Source organism: Schistocerca serialis, chromosome 7, assembly GCF_023864345.2.
Source record: "Schistocerca serialis cubense isolate TAMUIC-IGC-003099 chromosome 7, iqSchSeri2.2, whole genome shotgun sequence".
In the NCBI taxonomy this organism is placed as follows: Eukaryota; Metazoa; Arthropoda; class Insecta; order Orthoptera; family Acrididae; genus Schistocerca; species Schistocerca serialis.
In genome coordinates, this window is record NC_064644.1 from 38,843,598 (window position 1) to 38,860,338 (window position 16,741).

Genomic DNA, 16,741 nt, shown 5'->3' on the forward strand with positions numbered 1-16,741 from the left:
GGGGACTGATGACCTCAGATGTTAAGTCCCATAGTGCTCAGAGCCACTTGAACCATTTTTTTTTTAGGGAGGGTTCACAAACCTCTGTGAAATGTGAAGTTGAACTTATGCCTTAAATTACAAAGGAATGAAAATATAGAAACATTTATATCCTTAGATTTTGCAGTGGATAGCATCTTGAAGCTTGTGCTGTAGAAACAGGAATTCGTGGGAGCTTCACAGCAAAAGTTAAGGCACAACGCGTCCCGTCTGGCGATTTTAGGTTATTTATGAAACCAGATTATAAACATTTTCTACGAAGAAACGGAATGAGGTAATTTTAAGCGAACATTTTAATTTAAATGTTTAGGACACTCCTAACCCCTAGGTGTACTTAATTCCCTTGTTATTTCTTATATTATAATTCTCTCTCATACAATGTGCAACAAGAGTTGTTGAAATCAGCAGTGCTGCGTTTTAAAACATTTCGGCAGAAAAAATCGACATTTCAGAACTACTTGCAGGTAAACTAAAGCACTGGTAATTGAAAAAGAAACTGAAGAGCTCAAAAACATTTGCAATGTACGGGCAGTAGAGACGTAGACCAGATACTTGACGTCAGCCAAAATAGCATAATCTACAGTTCTGAAGGAAAAGCGCTGCAAATCAATATTAATAATTTGCAAATTTCATTTTTAATTTATTGTTTTTCCAGGTATTAGTGGACAAACGGAGTTGAACTGCCACCACTGCAGTTTGTTTTCCGTAGCGGATGTCGACACAGTGGCCTTCGAAATACTGGTTGACAACCGCTGGTTAAACCGCTCGTATGTGGCGGAGTCAACCGAACGGTCAACTGCAGGCGATACTGCCAGCGATTTGTAGCTCGTGCGTGAGGCCCTCAGTAGTCTCTGCCTTTCATTTGATGCGTCGTTTTTATATCCAACCATTGTGTACTATCCCAGTCCTTTGACATGTAACCGGAAGTACATATGATGCCAGAGACAAGTTTATACCTGAAGAAGATATAAAAATCTAGCAGGAATAATGGCCACCGATCTTACTTAAAGAACCGAATAACCTGTTTTCATACAAACAAGTGGTTTGCTTTCAGTTATATGTAGTAAGGTAATTGAAGATGTGTCACAATTAGACTCTGAAGATGCATTTACGAATGTATCCTCAATACGTATTGTCCGACCAAAGTTAAATTTTATCTTTCTATATTTGTCATTTTTTTTAAATTACAGTACCCAAATACACTGGTGTCCAAAATTAAAGCAACAAACGGAAACGTTGCAAGGTTGCTTTTCTTTTCCCACAAATCCGAACAAACAGGCGACAGTAAACAGCAAACAATTTAAAGAATACAGAACTTAAGGAACTACAATATGCCTAACGACAGACAAAAATGTTCTTCGTTTTTTCCAACTTAACAGATTTCCCTACACATTCCAGTGACTGGTTAATGTGCTTAGTATAGGGTGTGATCACCTCCGGCAGCAATATAGGCCTGAAAACGTCGGGGCATGCTGTGAATAATGTCATCAAACTCAAGTTGAGACAATAACGCCCATTCTTCCTGCAGAGCTGCTCACAAGTATTGGAGAGTGGTTGGTGGAAATTAACGTGTCTCCCTACTGCATCCCAGACTTGCTCTATGGGACTCAAATCGGAAGAGCGAGCAGGCCACGGCATGAGTGCAGTATCTTCCGTTTACAAAAAAAAACATAAACCAACTGTACTCCATGAGGTCGAGCATTATCGTTCGTCATCATGTAGTCTGCGCCCACAGCACTTCCCAAAAGCCGCACATGAGGTCCTAAGATCTCGTCACGATACCTGAAGGCAGTTAAACCTTGCCGATTCAGCTGTTCAGTTTCATGAAGAGGTGTTCAAGTAGTAAACATAATACCTGCCCACGCCATTAGAGATCATCCTCGATATCAGTTTCTCTCCACAATCTTTAGGTCCCCAACTCGTGTTCCAAGTTCCATGTAGATGCGAATCCGTTGATAATCACTCTCTGTCCGAAATCTGGACTCATTTGTGAAAAGAACATTGGCCCACTGTTCGACCGTCCAGGTGGCATGTTGACGACTCCACCGTATACGTTCCGTTCTGTGAAAACACATCAGAGGTACACATACAATAGGTCTCCGACAGTAAAAGCCACTCTGCCGAATCCTTCTGTACACTGCATACCTAGACACAATATATCCAGGGCAAGCTGCTAGGTCAGATGCCAGCTCCAGTGCAGTACTAAGGCTGTACCGCGACGCCCTTACAGCCAAATAACAGTCCTCTCTTTGTGATGACACACGTGGTCGGCCCTACCCTAGTCTTCGACATACAGGTTCGGTCTCTATAAATTGGCGCCATAACCGAGACACAACACGTTTCACACCAAGCCGCAGGGCGAAATCAGTTTGTGGCTCTCCTGCTTCCTTTCTTTCTACGGTCCCCCACAGCAGAGAATCTGGTAGGCGTTTTCTGTGTGCCGTGCTGTACCGTCTGTGCCGCTGTACACAGGGACACTGGAAAACACTACCCCGTTTCACAGCCGGCCGCGGTAGCCAAGCGGTACTAGGCGCTTCAGCCCGGAACCGCGCGACTGCTACGGTCGCAGGTTCAAATCCTGCCTCGGGCATGGATGTGTGTGTTGTAACTAGGTTAGTTATGTTTAAGTAGTTCTAGGGGACTGATGACCTCAGATGTTAAGTCCCATAGTGCCCAGAGCCCGTTTCACAGGTACCGTGACGTCATCGTTGCCGTGGTTTTCCATTGACCGGAATGCTGTCTTCCGTGCAGAACACGATCGTCCGGACCTCTGTTGACATTTTACACCACTAGCCATTAAAATTGCTACACCAAGAAGAAATACAGATGATAAACGGGTATTCACTGGACAAATATATTATACTAGAACTGACATGTGATTACATTTTCACGCATTTTGGGTGCATAGATCCTGAGAAATCAGTACCCAGGACAACCACCTCTGTCCGTAATAACGGCCTTGATACGCCTGGGCATTGAATCAAACAGAGCTTGGATGACGTGTACAGGTACAGCTGCCCATGCAGATTCAACACGATACCACAGTTCATCAAGAGTAGTGACTGGCGTATTGTGACAAGCCAGTTGCTCGGCCACCATTGACCAGACTTTTCAGTTGGTGAGAGATCTCGAGAATGTACTGGCCAGGGCAGCAGTCGAACATTATCCAGAAAGGCCCGTACAGGACCTGCAACATGCGGTCGTGCATTATCCTGCTGAAATGTAGAGTTTCGCAGGGATCGAATGAAGGGTAGAGCCATGGGTCGTAACACATCTCAAATGTAACGTCCACTGTTCAAAGTGCCGTCAATGCGAACAAGAGGTGACCGAGACGTGTAACCGATGGCACCGGATACCATCACGCCGGGTGATACGCCATATGAATACACGCTTCCGATGTGCATTCACCGCGATGTTGCCAAACACGGATGCGACCATCATCATGCTGTAAACAGAACCTGGATTCATCCGAAAAAATGACGTTTTGCCAATCGTGCATGCAGGTTCGTCGTTGAGTACACCATCGCAGGCGCTCCTGTCTGTGATGCAGCGTCAAGGGTAACCGCAGCCATGGTCTCCGAGCTGATAGTCCATGCTGCTGCAAACGTCGTCGAACTGTTGGTGCAGATGGTTGTCTTGTAAACGTCCCCATCTGTTGACTCAGGGATCCAGACGTGGCTGCACAATTCGTTACGGCCATGCGGATAAGATTCCTGTCATCTCGACTATTAGTGATACGAGGCCGTTGGGATCCAGCACGGCGTTTCGTATTACCCTCCTGATCTCACCGATTCCATATTCTGCTAACAGTCATTGGATCTCGACCAACGCGAGCAGCACTGTCCTGATACGATAAGCAGCAATAGCGATAGGCTAGAATCCGACATTTATCAAAGTCGGAAGCGTGATGGTACGCATTTCTCCTCCTTACACGAGGCATCACAACCACGTTTCACCAGGCAACGCCGCTCAACTGCTGTTTGTGTATGAGAAATCAGTTGGAACCTTTCGTCATGTCAGCACGTTGTAGGTGTCGCCACCGACGCCAACCTTGTGTGAATGCTCTGAAAAGCTAATCATTTGCATTTCACAGCATCTTCTTCCTGTCGGTTAAATTTCGCGTCTGTAGCACGTCATCTTCGTGGTGTAGCAATTTTAATGGCCAATAGTATATTACAACCGTATTGTCAACGAAACATAAATTTCTACTTATCCCCGTTTCCTAACTTTTTGACCCTACAGTAAAACAAATCGGCTACTTCGAGATAAGCGCTGTGACTCGCAATCCCTGTTTTGTGGCCTCCAGCCGGATTTTCTCGGGTAAATTTCGCGACGCACGCGGTCAGACTGGATCTGTTTGTCGGCGTGACAGGTAATGGCGGGGGCGGCGCAGCAGATTTAGAGCGGTGTTTGCGCGCCGCGTGAGTTAAAGCGCTGTGACCGGCGCCGGGTCAGGGTTCGCCGCCGTCGCCCCTCCCCCGTATATCAATGGCGGCGGCGTGGCGACGGCGAGCGGTTGCGCAGCAGGTGACGACGCAAGGATAACCGCGCTCGTCAGTCCCTCATCTGAATCGGGAAACCGCAGTACTCCTTAGAACGTCGTCATCTATGAGTGACAGACAAGGTGTTTCACAATTCGTGTTTAACACTTCTAGCGGTTGTACAGAGGCATTACTAGATCAAGTTTTACGTAGGAACCCATGTCCGGAAACGTCATCCAACGACGCTACTGAGTGACAAAGTTTTAGGCATTGGTACCTGTAAAAGTATACATATACAAGGTGATTCCGTGATGACGTCACAGACTTTCAAGGGTGATAGAGACGGATAAATGTAAAAATTTGAGGTAAGGGTCCCTGGTTTGGAAACATCATTCTGATCTCTGTTGGTCCATCATGGCCAGGCGACATCGGGTGGTAAGTAATTTTCAATGTCGATAAAGTTCACCAACAGCCGTATACTTTAAGATATTTTATTTTATTCTGAAAGCAACAAGTTTCGGCATTTCATTTTGTCACCTTCAGGCCCCATACGCAGTTGCTGTCACGTCTTCGTATGCAGCACTTGTATAACGACTGGAATTCACGATATCCAGTAATTTATAGCGCTATACGATAAGTTCGTTTATTTGGATCGAAGCGTATGGGGCCTGAATATGGTAAAGTGAAATGCCGAAACTGGTTGCTGTCAGAATAAAAGCAGCTCGTTGTCTCGCGGTAGCGTTCTCGCTTCCCGAGCACGGAGTCCCAGGTTCGATACCCGGCGAGGTCAGGGATTTTCACATGCCTCGAGATGACTGGGTGTTGTTGTTTCGTCTTCATCATCATTCATCCCCGTTACGGTTGGAGGAAGGCAATGGCAAACCACCACCGCTAGGGCCTTGCCTAGTACAGCGGCACGGGTCTCCCGCATCGTCCCCTACACTCTGTCAAAGAGTATGGCACTTCATCATCATCATCATCATCTTAAAGTACACGGCTGTTGGTGAACTTTATTGACATTGGAAAATAAAGAAAAAAAACATCATTATGATTCCCCTGACCGTGCAATACATGTACCGGTACTACTGTTGATAAGAATTTTGGATATACAACTTTCAGGGGTGGAAGTATGGACAAAAACAAGAAAAATAGGCTAGTAAACACGGGTTCTAAAATGCATACCTTAAGAGGTATGAGCACTTGTTTAACAGAGGAGATCCGTTTCTCGGTGGAGAAGATGAACAAGTGCCCATACGTTTAAGGTACGGTTTTTGGAGCTCATGTTTACTCGATAATGTAAGTTAATGTTGATGAATAGAGGAAAAAACGCTTAATATTAGGATACAGCATTACTAGTGTGCTGCTTGACAGAGTCCCGTCGTTTAAATGTTCAGATGTGTGTGAATTCCTAAGGAACCAAACTGCTGAGGTCATCGGTCCCTAGACTTACACACTACTTAAACTAACTTATGCTAAGAACAACACACACACCTATGCCCAAGGGAGGACTCGAACCTCCGGCGTGAGGGGCAGCGCAATCCGTGACATGGCGCCTCAAACCGAGCGGCCACTCCGCGCTGCCCCGTCGTTTAAATATCTGGGCGTAACGTTGCAAAGCGGTATGAAATGGAACGAGCATGTGAAGACTGTGGTAGGTGAGACGAGTGGTCGGCTTCGGTTTATTGGGAGAACTATGAGAAAGTGTCCTTCATCCGCAAAGGAGACCGCATGTAGGAGTCTAGTGCGACCTATTTTTGAGTGCTGCTTGAGAGTTTTGGATCCGCACCAAGTCGGATTAAAGGAAAACACTGAAACAATTCCGAGGCGGCCGACCGGAATAGCCAAGTGGTTCTAGGCGCTATAGTCTGGAACCGCGCAACCGCTACGGTCGCAGGTTCGAATTCTGCCTCGGGCATGGATGTGTGTGTTGTCCTTAGGTTAGTTAGGTTTAAGTAGTTATGAGTTCTTAGGGACTGATGACCTCAGAAGTTAAGTCCCGTAGTGCTCAGAGCCATTTGAACCTATTCCGAGGCGGGCTGCTAGATTTGTTACCAGCAGGTTCTAACAACACGTAAGTGTTACAGAGATGCTTCAGGAATGAGAATACCTGGAGATAAGGCGATCTTCTTTTCGAGTAACACCACTGAGAAACTTTAGAGAAGTGGAATTTGAAGCTGACTGAAGAACGATTCTACTGTTGTCAACATACAATGCGCGTAAGGACCACGGAGATAAGATACGAGAAATTAGGGCTTATATGGAGGCATAAAGACACTCGTTTTTCGCTCGCTCTGTTTGCGAGTGGAACAGGAAAGGAAATGACAAGTAGTGGTGCAGGGTACCCACGGCCACGCACCGTACGGTGACTTGCAGGGTATGTATATAGATGTACTCATTTTTTTCTTTTTTTGATCCATATTGCGGCTGCTCAAGATAAGGAAGGCAGAGAGCTGCAGTAGAAGAAATGTTTCACGGTATCGAAGTGCTCACAGCTCTTAAGGTAAGCGTTTTAGAGCCCATGTTTACTGAGACTTTTTTACTTCTAGTATAGCGAGAACAGCGAGAAACTTAACATCAGGATTGATGGTCACGAAGTCAATGAAGTTAAGGAATTCTGCTACCTAGGCAGTAAAATAACCAATGACGGACGGAGCAAGGAGGACATCAAAAGCAGACTCGCTATGGCAAAAAAGGCATTTCTGGCCAAGATAAGTCTACTAATATCAAATACCGGCCTTAATTTGAGGAAGAAATTTTTGAGGATGTACGTCTGGAGTACAGCATTGTATGGTAGTGAAACATGGACTGTGGGAAAACCGGAACAGAAGAGAATCGAAGCATTTGAGATGTGGTGCTGCAGACGAATGTTGAAAATTAGGTGGACTGATAAGGTAAGGAATGAGGAGGTTCTACGCAGAATCGGAGAGGAAAGGAATATGTGGAAAACACTGATAAGGAGAAGGGACAGGATGATAGGACATCTGCTAACACATGAGGGAATGACTTCCATGGTACTAGAGGAAGCTGTAGAGGGCAAAAACTGTAGAGGAAGACAGAGATTGGAATATGTCAAGCAAATAATTGAGGACGTAGGTTGCAAGTGCTACTCTGAGATGAAGAGGTTAGCACAGGAAAGGAATTCGTGGCGAGCCGCATCAAACCAGTCAGTAGACTGATGACCAAAAAAAAAAAAAAAAAGTATCGTGTACTTTCGCCAACAGCCTTGCCGCAGTGGTAACACCGGTTCCCGTCAGATCACCGAAGTTAAGCGCTGTCGGGCTGGGCTAGCACTTGGATGGGTGACCATCCGGTCTGCCGAGCGCTGTTGGCAAGCGGGGTGCACTCAGCCCTTGTGAGGCAAACTGAGGAGCTACTTGTTCGAGAAGTAGCGCCTCCGGTCTCATAGACTGACATACGGCCGGGAAAGCGGTGTGCTGACCACGTGCCCCTCCATACCAGCATCCAGTGACGCCTATGGGCTGAGGATGACACGGCGGCCGGTGGGTACCGTTGGGCCTTCATGTCCTGTTCGGAAGGAGTTTCGTTTCGTGTAGTTTCAGCTGTATGCGTTTACGCCATTAATTACGATACGTTCTGTAGAACTGTATAGTGGCTACAGTCGGAGATGGGCCACGGATTTACTTCACTGGGCGGCTGCAGAGGGGCGCAGACAGCAGTAGTTACTGTATGCAGAGATGAGGAGGCGCCCACAGTACTGGCTCGGCAGGGAGGGAGTGTCACGCCAGTCGTCAGAGTGAGGACCACTACAGTAATAAGAAAAAAAATACTGTGAGAGGGGAAATCTGTAGCAGACTAGCAACGGGGATAGGAAAGCAGTTACATGCAAAACGGTGCCTGCCTCGTGAACGTCGGGAGCTACTACAGAGAGACACACCGAGTGCACGACTGACTGTAAAATATACGCAGCTGCCCATTAAAACTGCAACAGCTTGAACGTGACAGGCACAAAACCTCAGACTGGCATGGCTGTGTAACAGGCTCAGATATGCGAACCCCACAGAATAGGTAACAGTAATCCAATCTACATTCCGCAAGTAATGAAAGGTTACGCAGCCGTTTTCTCATTCAGAAATCGCATATGGGGAACGACTACACAGACGTCGATTAACCACAGTTAAGTCGACGTTTAACCCTGGTCAACACAAAATTTGATTGCAGCAGCCTCGGTTAAAGTTAAACGAGGGAACTAATCGGACCGAGGTCTGAGGCTCTGTTATCTTGGATTGTCCGCAGTTAAAATGAGGTAAACACGTACCGTGTTAAGACGGCGGAGCATTTTGATGTTTTAGAGGGCATAGAAAATGAAAAAGTGTCATATCTTGACCACGTAAATTGTCGCCATAGCAGTACTGGTGTACTTGCGGAAAGGGGAAATCCTTCCGAACTTTGTAGAAACTGGAAATTTGAAGAGAGATTTCGTCTGTCAAAAGATAGTGTGGTGGTTATTATGTCAAATCAATGAGCGGGAATTTCCTACTTATCGGAATAGCCCTGTCTCGCCCAAGATTAGACTTCTAATGACATTGAGGCCATATGCAACTAGTGCATTTAATATAGTTATTGCTGACAGTGGTAATGTACATAGTACTCATACAATAACGCAAGGAATTATTTGTGATGTATCGGGTATCGTAGCAACACTGTCTCCACAATGCATTCAAATGAAGTTCCTTCTTGAGCAGAATTACATTCAATGATGGGTGGTACCAGCGTTATGGATGGATTCCTTGGCGTTATCGGTACAATGGATTGTACTCACAAAAGATTCACTCTCCTTGCGGATGCAGTGGGTAACTTCTCCCCATGATTAAATTAAACTTTTCGTTTAACTGCCAAACCATGAGCGACTACAATGTAATAATATGGGATTTTGCTGTTTTTGGCCTGAGTGGAATTAAACTGTGTTGCTACCATGCTTCCAGTTTCTCCCTTTGCATTTTAAAAATTTCGCATTACAGTCGACCAGCTCTAAAATCATGTTGTTGTTGTGGTCTTCAGTCCTGAGACTGGTTTAATGCAGCTCTCCATGCTACTCTATCCTGTGCAAGCTTCTTCATCTCCCAGTACCTACTGCAACCTACATCCTTCTGAATCTGCTTGGTGTATTCATCTCTTGGTCTCCCTCTACGATTTTTACCCTCCACGCTGCCCTCCAATGCTAAATTTGTGATCCCTTGGTGCCTCAGAACATGTCCTACCAACCGGTCCCTTCTTCTGGTCAAGTTGTGCCGCAAACTCCTCTTCTCCCTAATTCTATTCAATACCTCCTCATTAGTTATATGATTTACCCATCTAATCTTCAGCATTCTTCTGTAGCACCACATTTCGAAAGCTTCTATTCTCTTCTTGTCCAAACTATTTATCGTCCTTGTTTCACTTCCATACATAGCTACACTCCATACAAATACTTTCAGAAACGACTTCCTGACACTTAAATCTATTCTCGATGTTAATAAATTTCTCTTCTTCAGAAATGCTTTCCTTGCCATTGCCAGTATACATTTTATATCCTCTCTACTTCGACCAACATCAGCTATTTTGCTCCCCAAATAACAAAACTCATTTACTAATTTAAGCGTCTCATTTCCTAATCTAGTTCCCGCAGCATCACCCGATTTAATTCGACTGCAGTCCATTACGCTCGTTTTGCTTTTGTTGATGTTCATCTTATATCCTCCTTTCAAGACACTGTCCATTCCGTTCAGCTGGTCTTCCAGGTCCTTTGCTGTCTCTGACAGAATTACAATGTCATCGGTGAACCTCAAAGTTTTTATTTTTTCTCCATGGATTTTAATTCCTACTCCGAATTTTTCTTTTGTTTCCTTTACTGCTTGGTTAATATACAGATTGAATAACATCGGGGATAGTCTACAACCCTGTCTCACTCCCTTCCCAAACACTGCTTCCCTTTCATGTCCCTCGACTCTTACAACTGCCATCTGGTTTCTGTACAAATTTTAAATAGCCTTTCGCTCCCCGTATCTTAAAGCATATCAATTTCAAACTTTTAGCAATTCGGCGCCCTTTTCTCACCCTCCGTAGCGCATTAACAACACCCACGTTAGAATAACAAACTGAAAAGCTCTCCTAAGTACCGACGCGATTCGTGCATTATCTTTTGTAATGCGCGCTTTCCTTTGTAACACACCGAGTAAACCACGGTCAGATTCCCGGTTAGCTAGTGCATCTTGCTAACTGGCATTTAACGTTGGTCAGAGGAGCGACAATTGCGACTAAGCTATAACTGCGATCACGGAGTCCTCGGTTAACTCGCTTTTTATTCAACGTCGGTCTGGTCAGCCCTTGGTGTTGTCTGTTTGCGAGAGACCTCGTGGGAAGGAGCGACGCCTGTCAACGCGAACCTGCACCGTGGCCCGCCCTGGGGTCCACAGTTCACTGCCCGAGCTGTGTGGAAGCGGTGGGCTCAGGAGGGCCGTGAACAACGCTATTTAGGAACTCGACGATTCCACTCGATTAGCGCCCGAGAGGACACGCACATCGTTAGCTCGGCCGTGCAGCATCTTAAAGCCACATCACGTGCCTTGGGTCAGCACGTGGGCTTGCTTGCAGCGGGACGAGTACACACATAGACAAAGCGTCGACTTGTGGAGCACCACGGACAGTGCAACTACTGCTGCAGCTTCCCTTGATGTGGTGTTGAAAGTGCTGCGGACAGACACACGACACTGGACACATAACTGTCAAGACAGGCACCACGTCGTCTTTTCAGCATCACCAGAGATGTTTGCATGTGTTGAGCCCCTAAGGCGGACCAACGTCGACAGATTAAATTCGTCGTCGTCATATGCACCGGACTCTTGGCGTAATGGTATCGGCTGCTATGAGGTATACAACTTAATGACAACAGGTGCGCGTAGCCAGTAATTCGGACATTAGCTGTTAAATTTCTGACGCGCTGACGCAGGAAGCTGTGCCCTGTATTCGAGGCCTCTGTGACGTTATCTTCCAGCAAGATAATGCAAGACCCCGTGCTGTCCTACAAAGGATACTCGACTCTTGCTTCGGTCAGCACTTGCTCCAGATTCTCACTCACTGAAGACGTCCGGTCACGGTTTGCCGACAGACTGGCATACCGTTACTCGAAAGTTGCCACAGCGTCGAAACAGCGTGCTCTGACGCACCCGCATCTGTCATCCGAGCTCAGTTCAACTCGATCCCCAGCCGGGTTAGAGCCTTCGTTGCTTCCAGATGTGACTGCTCAGTCTGCTAAATCTCGCACCCTGTATACTCCACAACCACCTCCACATTTTCCCTGCTACACTGGCATCCAAAATTAAAGCAACAAACGGAAAGTTTGGAAGGTTGCGTTTATTTTGCCACAAAACAGTATGAACAGGCGTTAAAAAAGTAGAAAAAATGTAAAGAATACAGACCGTAAAGAACTGCAACAGAAGTGTTCTTCGTTTTTTCCAACTTAACAGATTTGTAAAAACGTTCAACAACTGGTTAATGTGCTCAGCATGGGATGTGACCATCTCTGCCAGCAATACAGGCCTGACAACAAGGGGGCATGCTATGAATGACGTCGTCAGTCTCTTGTTAAAGCAATAACGCCCATTCTTCCTGCAGGGCTGCCCACAAGCCTTAGTGAGAGGTTGGTGGAAGTAGACGTGATGCAGCCCGTCTCCCTAGTGCATCCCAGACATGCTCTATGGGATTCAAATCGAGAGAGCGAGCAGGCCACGCCATGTATGCAATATCTTCCGTTTACAAGAAAACATCAACCACTCGTGCTCTATGAGGTCGAGCATAATCGTTCAGCAACACGAAGTCTGGGCCCACAGCACCTCGCAACAACAGCAAATGAGATCCTAAGACCTCGTAACGATACTTGACAAGAGTTAAACCTTGCCGATTCACTCGTACAATTTCATGAAGTGGACGTAACACCATAGCTCTAATACTCTACTGATTTATTTTGGCTTTTTGTTTTATTTAATGTTACATCGTTGAGTTTCTGTAAATGTTGTTGGATTGAATCGATACCATGAGAGTGGTTATTCTTTTCTGTATAAAAAAGCTTTGATGTCATGGTTTTATTCTATGCAATGTAGTCTACTTATCATTTAAATTCCTTGTCTCATTTAGAGGGAACAAAACTTAATGTTTATAATTGTAATTTTGTGTAAATAATTTTTTGTAGAAATACCAATACGTGTAAATATTCTGTTTTAATAAATATGTTTGGCAGTTGTTATGTCATTGCTGATCCTCACTTACGGTTCTTACTTACTTTGTATGTAAAAGGGGTTGTGGTCCCCCTCGGGAACGGAAGCATGCAGCGCGCGCAAATTGTGGGTGGCCTATGTAGAAGAGGTGGAATTGAGAGTCAGTCGGGGACGAGCTACCAAACTGTCAACTGCTCATGTAAAAGTTGTGTATTGTGCTGGTGCCACTTTCCAATGTCTCGGATGGACGGATAAAGAGCTGGAACTATTCTGGAATTGGTATCTACACTCCTGGAAATGGAAAAAAGAACACACTGACACCGGTGTGTCAGACCCACCATACTTGCTCCGGACACTGCGAGAGGGCTGTACAAGCAATGATCACACGCACGGCACAGCGGACACACCAGGAACCGCGGTGTTGGCCGTCGAATGGCGCTAGCTGCGCAGCATTTGTTCACCGCCGCCGTCAGTGTCAGCCAGTTTGCCGTGGCATACGGAGCTCCATCGCAGTCTTTAACACTGGTAGCATGCCGCGACAGCGTGGACGTGAACCGTATGTGCAGTTGACGGACTTTGAGCGAGGGCGTATAGTGGGCATGCGGGAGGCCGGGTGGACGTACCGCCGAATTGCTCAACACGTGGGGCGTGAGGTCTCCACAGTACATCGATGTTGTCGCCAGTGGTCGGCGGAAGGTGCACGTGCCCGTCGACCTGGGACCGGACCGCAGCGACGCACGGATGCACGCCAAGACCGTAGGATCCTACGCAGTGCCGTAGGGGACCGCACCGCCACTTCCCAGCAAATTAGGGACACTGTTGCTCCTGGGGTATCGGCGAGGACCATTCGCAACCGTCTCCATGAAGCTGGGCTACGGTCCCGCACACCGTTAGGCCGTCTTCCGCTCACGCCCCAGCATCGTGCAGCCCGCCTCCAGTGGTGTCGCGACAGGCGTGAATGGAGGGACGAATGGAGACGTGTCGTCTTCAGCGATGAGAGTCGCTTCTGCCTTGGTGCCAATGATGGTCGTATGCGTGTTTGGCGCCGTGCAGGTGAGCGCCACAATCAGGACTGCATACGACCGAGGCACACAGGGCCAACACCCGGCATCATGGTGTGGGGAGCGATCTCCTACACTGGCCGTACACCACTGGTGATCGTCGAGGGGACACTGAATAGTGCACGGTACATCCAAACCGTCATCGAACCCATCGTTCTACCATTCCTAGACCGGCAAGGGAACTTACTGTTCCAACAGGACAATGCACGTCCGCATGTATCCCGTGCCACCCAACGTGCTCTAGAAGGTGTAAGTCAACTACCCTGGCCAGCAAGATCTCCGGATCTGTCCCCCATTGAGCATGTTTGGGACTGGATGAAGCGTCGTCTCACGCGGTCTGCACGTCCAGCACGAACGGTGCTCCAGCTGAGGCGCCAGGTGGAAATGGCATGGCAAGCCGTTCCACAGGACTACATCCAGCATCTCTACGATCGTCTCCATGGGAGAATAGCAGCCTGCATTGCTGCGAAAGGTGGATATACACTGTACTAGTGCCGACATTGTGCATGCTCTGTTGCCTGTGTCTATGTGCCTGTGGTTCTGTCAGTGTGATCATGTGATGTATCTGACCCCAGGAATGTGTCAATAAAGTTTCCCCTTCCTGGGACAATGAATTCACGGTGTTCTTATTTCAATTTCCAGGAGTGTATTATCGCCACCAAGAAATGACAGGGTCCAGCATTTCCGCCTGCAAATCCACCCACCGACATGCACTCGCCACCACGTTGCGAAATCACTGAAAAAGGAACCAAGGAATTGTAAGTATGTAATGTGAAGGATCAGCTCATTGGATGTTTTAGTGTGCGCAAATATAAGGTAACTAATACTCGAACTCTTATACTTACCTTGATTTTTTACCCCTAGTCACACAACCACTTAGGATCCTTCTCATGTCAAAAATGATTACCGAGTGTCCATATTGTGAAAATGGGAAAGCCCAGTGTTTTACTAATTAATGCCACTTGAACATAGTAAAAACAAAGTTAAAGTTTATGTAGCGTAACTGAGTAATATAGTAAATGATGCTTGTTGAAAATAATCTTTCTATTAAAACTGTTGATTAATATTTTGTTGCCAACTTCCAAAGTGAGTGTTCTCAAAACTGTGGCTTATAGAGTTTTGCAAATTAAATTATCACAGTGCAGCCTGTTGAAAATCACCGAAAGGTGAGCTATTGTCTTATAACTACGTCAAGTTGTGTTCTACTGCAGTAAAATTTGAGAACTATTACTGTTGAAAGTTACATGTTCATGCTTGATAAGGGTTTGTTTCTCTAGTGCATTGAAAGTGTGTTTCATTTGCTCGGCTACAGTGGTCAAGATTAAGGGGCCCCCTCCATTGAAAGTAGTTCAAATACACAAAGTTACTTAATCATAGAAAATTTCAATTACTCTTGCTATTCAAGTGAAACTCTGTACAATATTGGGTTCCTCTTGTGTATTAAGAGTGCATGTTAATGGTGTAACAGGATCAACAGTTTGTCTATTGTGCTCATGCTAGATAACGGTTAATAGAGAGACCACTATCTATGAAAACAATAATTTCTTTATTCAAAAGACGGTGGGAAGTAATCTGTTAGTGAATTTCATTTAATTTTCATTCTAAGTAGAAAGGTGTTTACTATTGAAAGACTTCAGCTATGCACAATAACTGATTTTGCTGTGAACCATATCCATATTTCATGTCAGGTAGGAATATGTTTGAAAAGTAATATGGAACCTATGTCCAATTTACGATTCTGCAGTGAATATTAATAGTAACATTATTCAGACCATTCAGTTTGACTAAGTCCTCAATGTAATAGTGTGTTTCGTTATCTGTTATATTTATGCAAATAGTTTGTTCTGATCTGTTAGCTCCAACCTTAACGTGAACATACTGTAAGCAGGTGCCAGAGTTCATTGCACTCGCGTGTGACAAAGTATAGGTTGTGTTTGTCCGGTAAAGTTACTCATACCTATTTTCTTGAACAAGAATGTCAATCATTCTGATGCCTAATTAGGCTGGCGACCGTTTTCTTTATTCTTTGAACTGTGTAGATACGTAAAATATTGTTTGTTACAGTTTAAATATTTACGCAATTCTGACTTTCACTTCCGATAAGCCACCTCCGTTAGGTACAACACGGTCAACATAACAAAATTCCTCTCAGAGGGTAACACTGCTCAGTTGCTTTATACCATAATTGCTTTGACAATATAGTTTTATTTCACGACCTGCCTCGAGCTTTTAGGTTATAGTATAGCAGTAGCAGACGGTAGTGTTATAAGGGGTTCCAGTGGTAAACATAATCCTTGCCGGCACCATTTGGGATCCACCTCGATCTCGGTCTCTTTCCATAATGTTTGGGTCACGAAATCGTGTTCCACGTCCTTCCGGTTTAGAATCCTTCGAGAATCACTCTCCCAAATCGGGACTTATTTGTGAAAACGACATTGGCCCACTGTTCGTCCGTCCAGGTGGCATGTTGATGTCTCTAGACGTTCCCTTTTGTGGACACGCGTCAGAGGTAGACACACAGCATGTCTCTGACAATAAGGGCCACTCTGCCGAATCCTTCTGCACACCGTTTGCCTCGATATAACACGTTCAGTGGATGCTGCGAGCACACATGCCAGGTGTAGTAATAAAGTGGTAACGTCGTGTCCTTACAGTCAAATAACGGTCCTCTCGTCTGAACTCACACGTGGTCGGCCCTAACCTGGTCTTCGGGAAACAGTTTCGGTCTCTATAAACTGTCGTCACATCCGAGAAACAACAGAACTATTCACATTAAGCCACTGAGACAAAATCAGTTTGCAACTGTCCTGCTTCCTTTCTTTCTATGGCTCTCCACAGCAGAGAGACTGGTAGGCATCTTCTCTGTGCCATACTGCACCGTCTATGAGTGTGTACACAGCGATTGTGGGTGTGGGGCTACCGGGTAAACGCTACCTCGTTTCGTAGGTGC

At 45.9% G+C, this 16,741-nt stretch overlaps 1 protein-coding gene and 1 pseudogene across 1 annotated transcript in view; one reads left to right on the forward strand and one right to left on the reverse strand.

The window, feature by feature from the left end:
• Positions 1-16,741, reverse strand: part of LOC126412554 (synaptic vesicle glycoprotein 2B) — a 556,944-nt gene that overhangs the window by 527,195 nt on the left and 13,008 nt on the right. The window lies entirely within an intron of this gene.
• Positions 7,734-7,851, forward strand: LOC126413398 (5S ribosomal RNA; annotated as a pseudogene).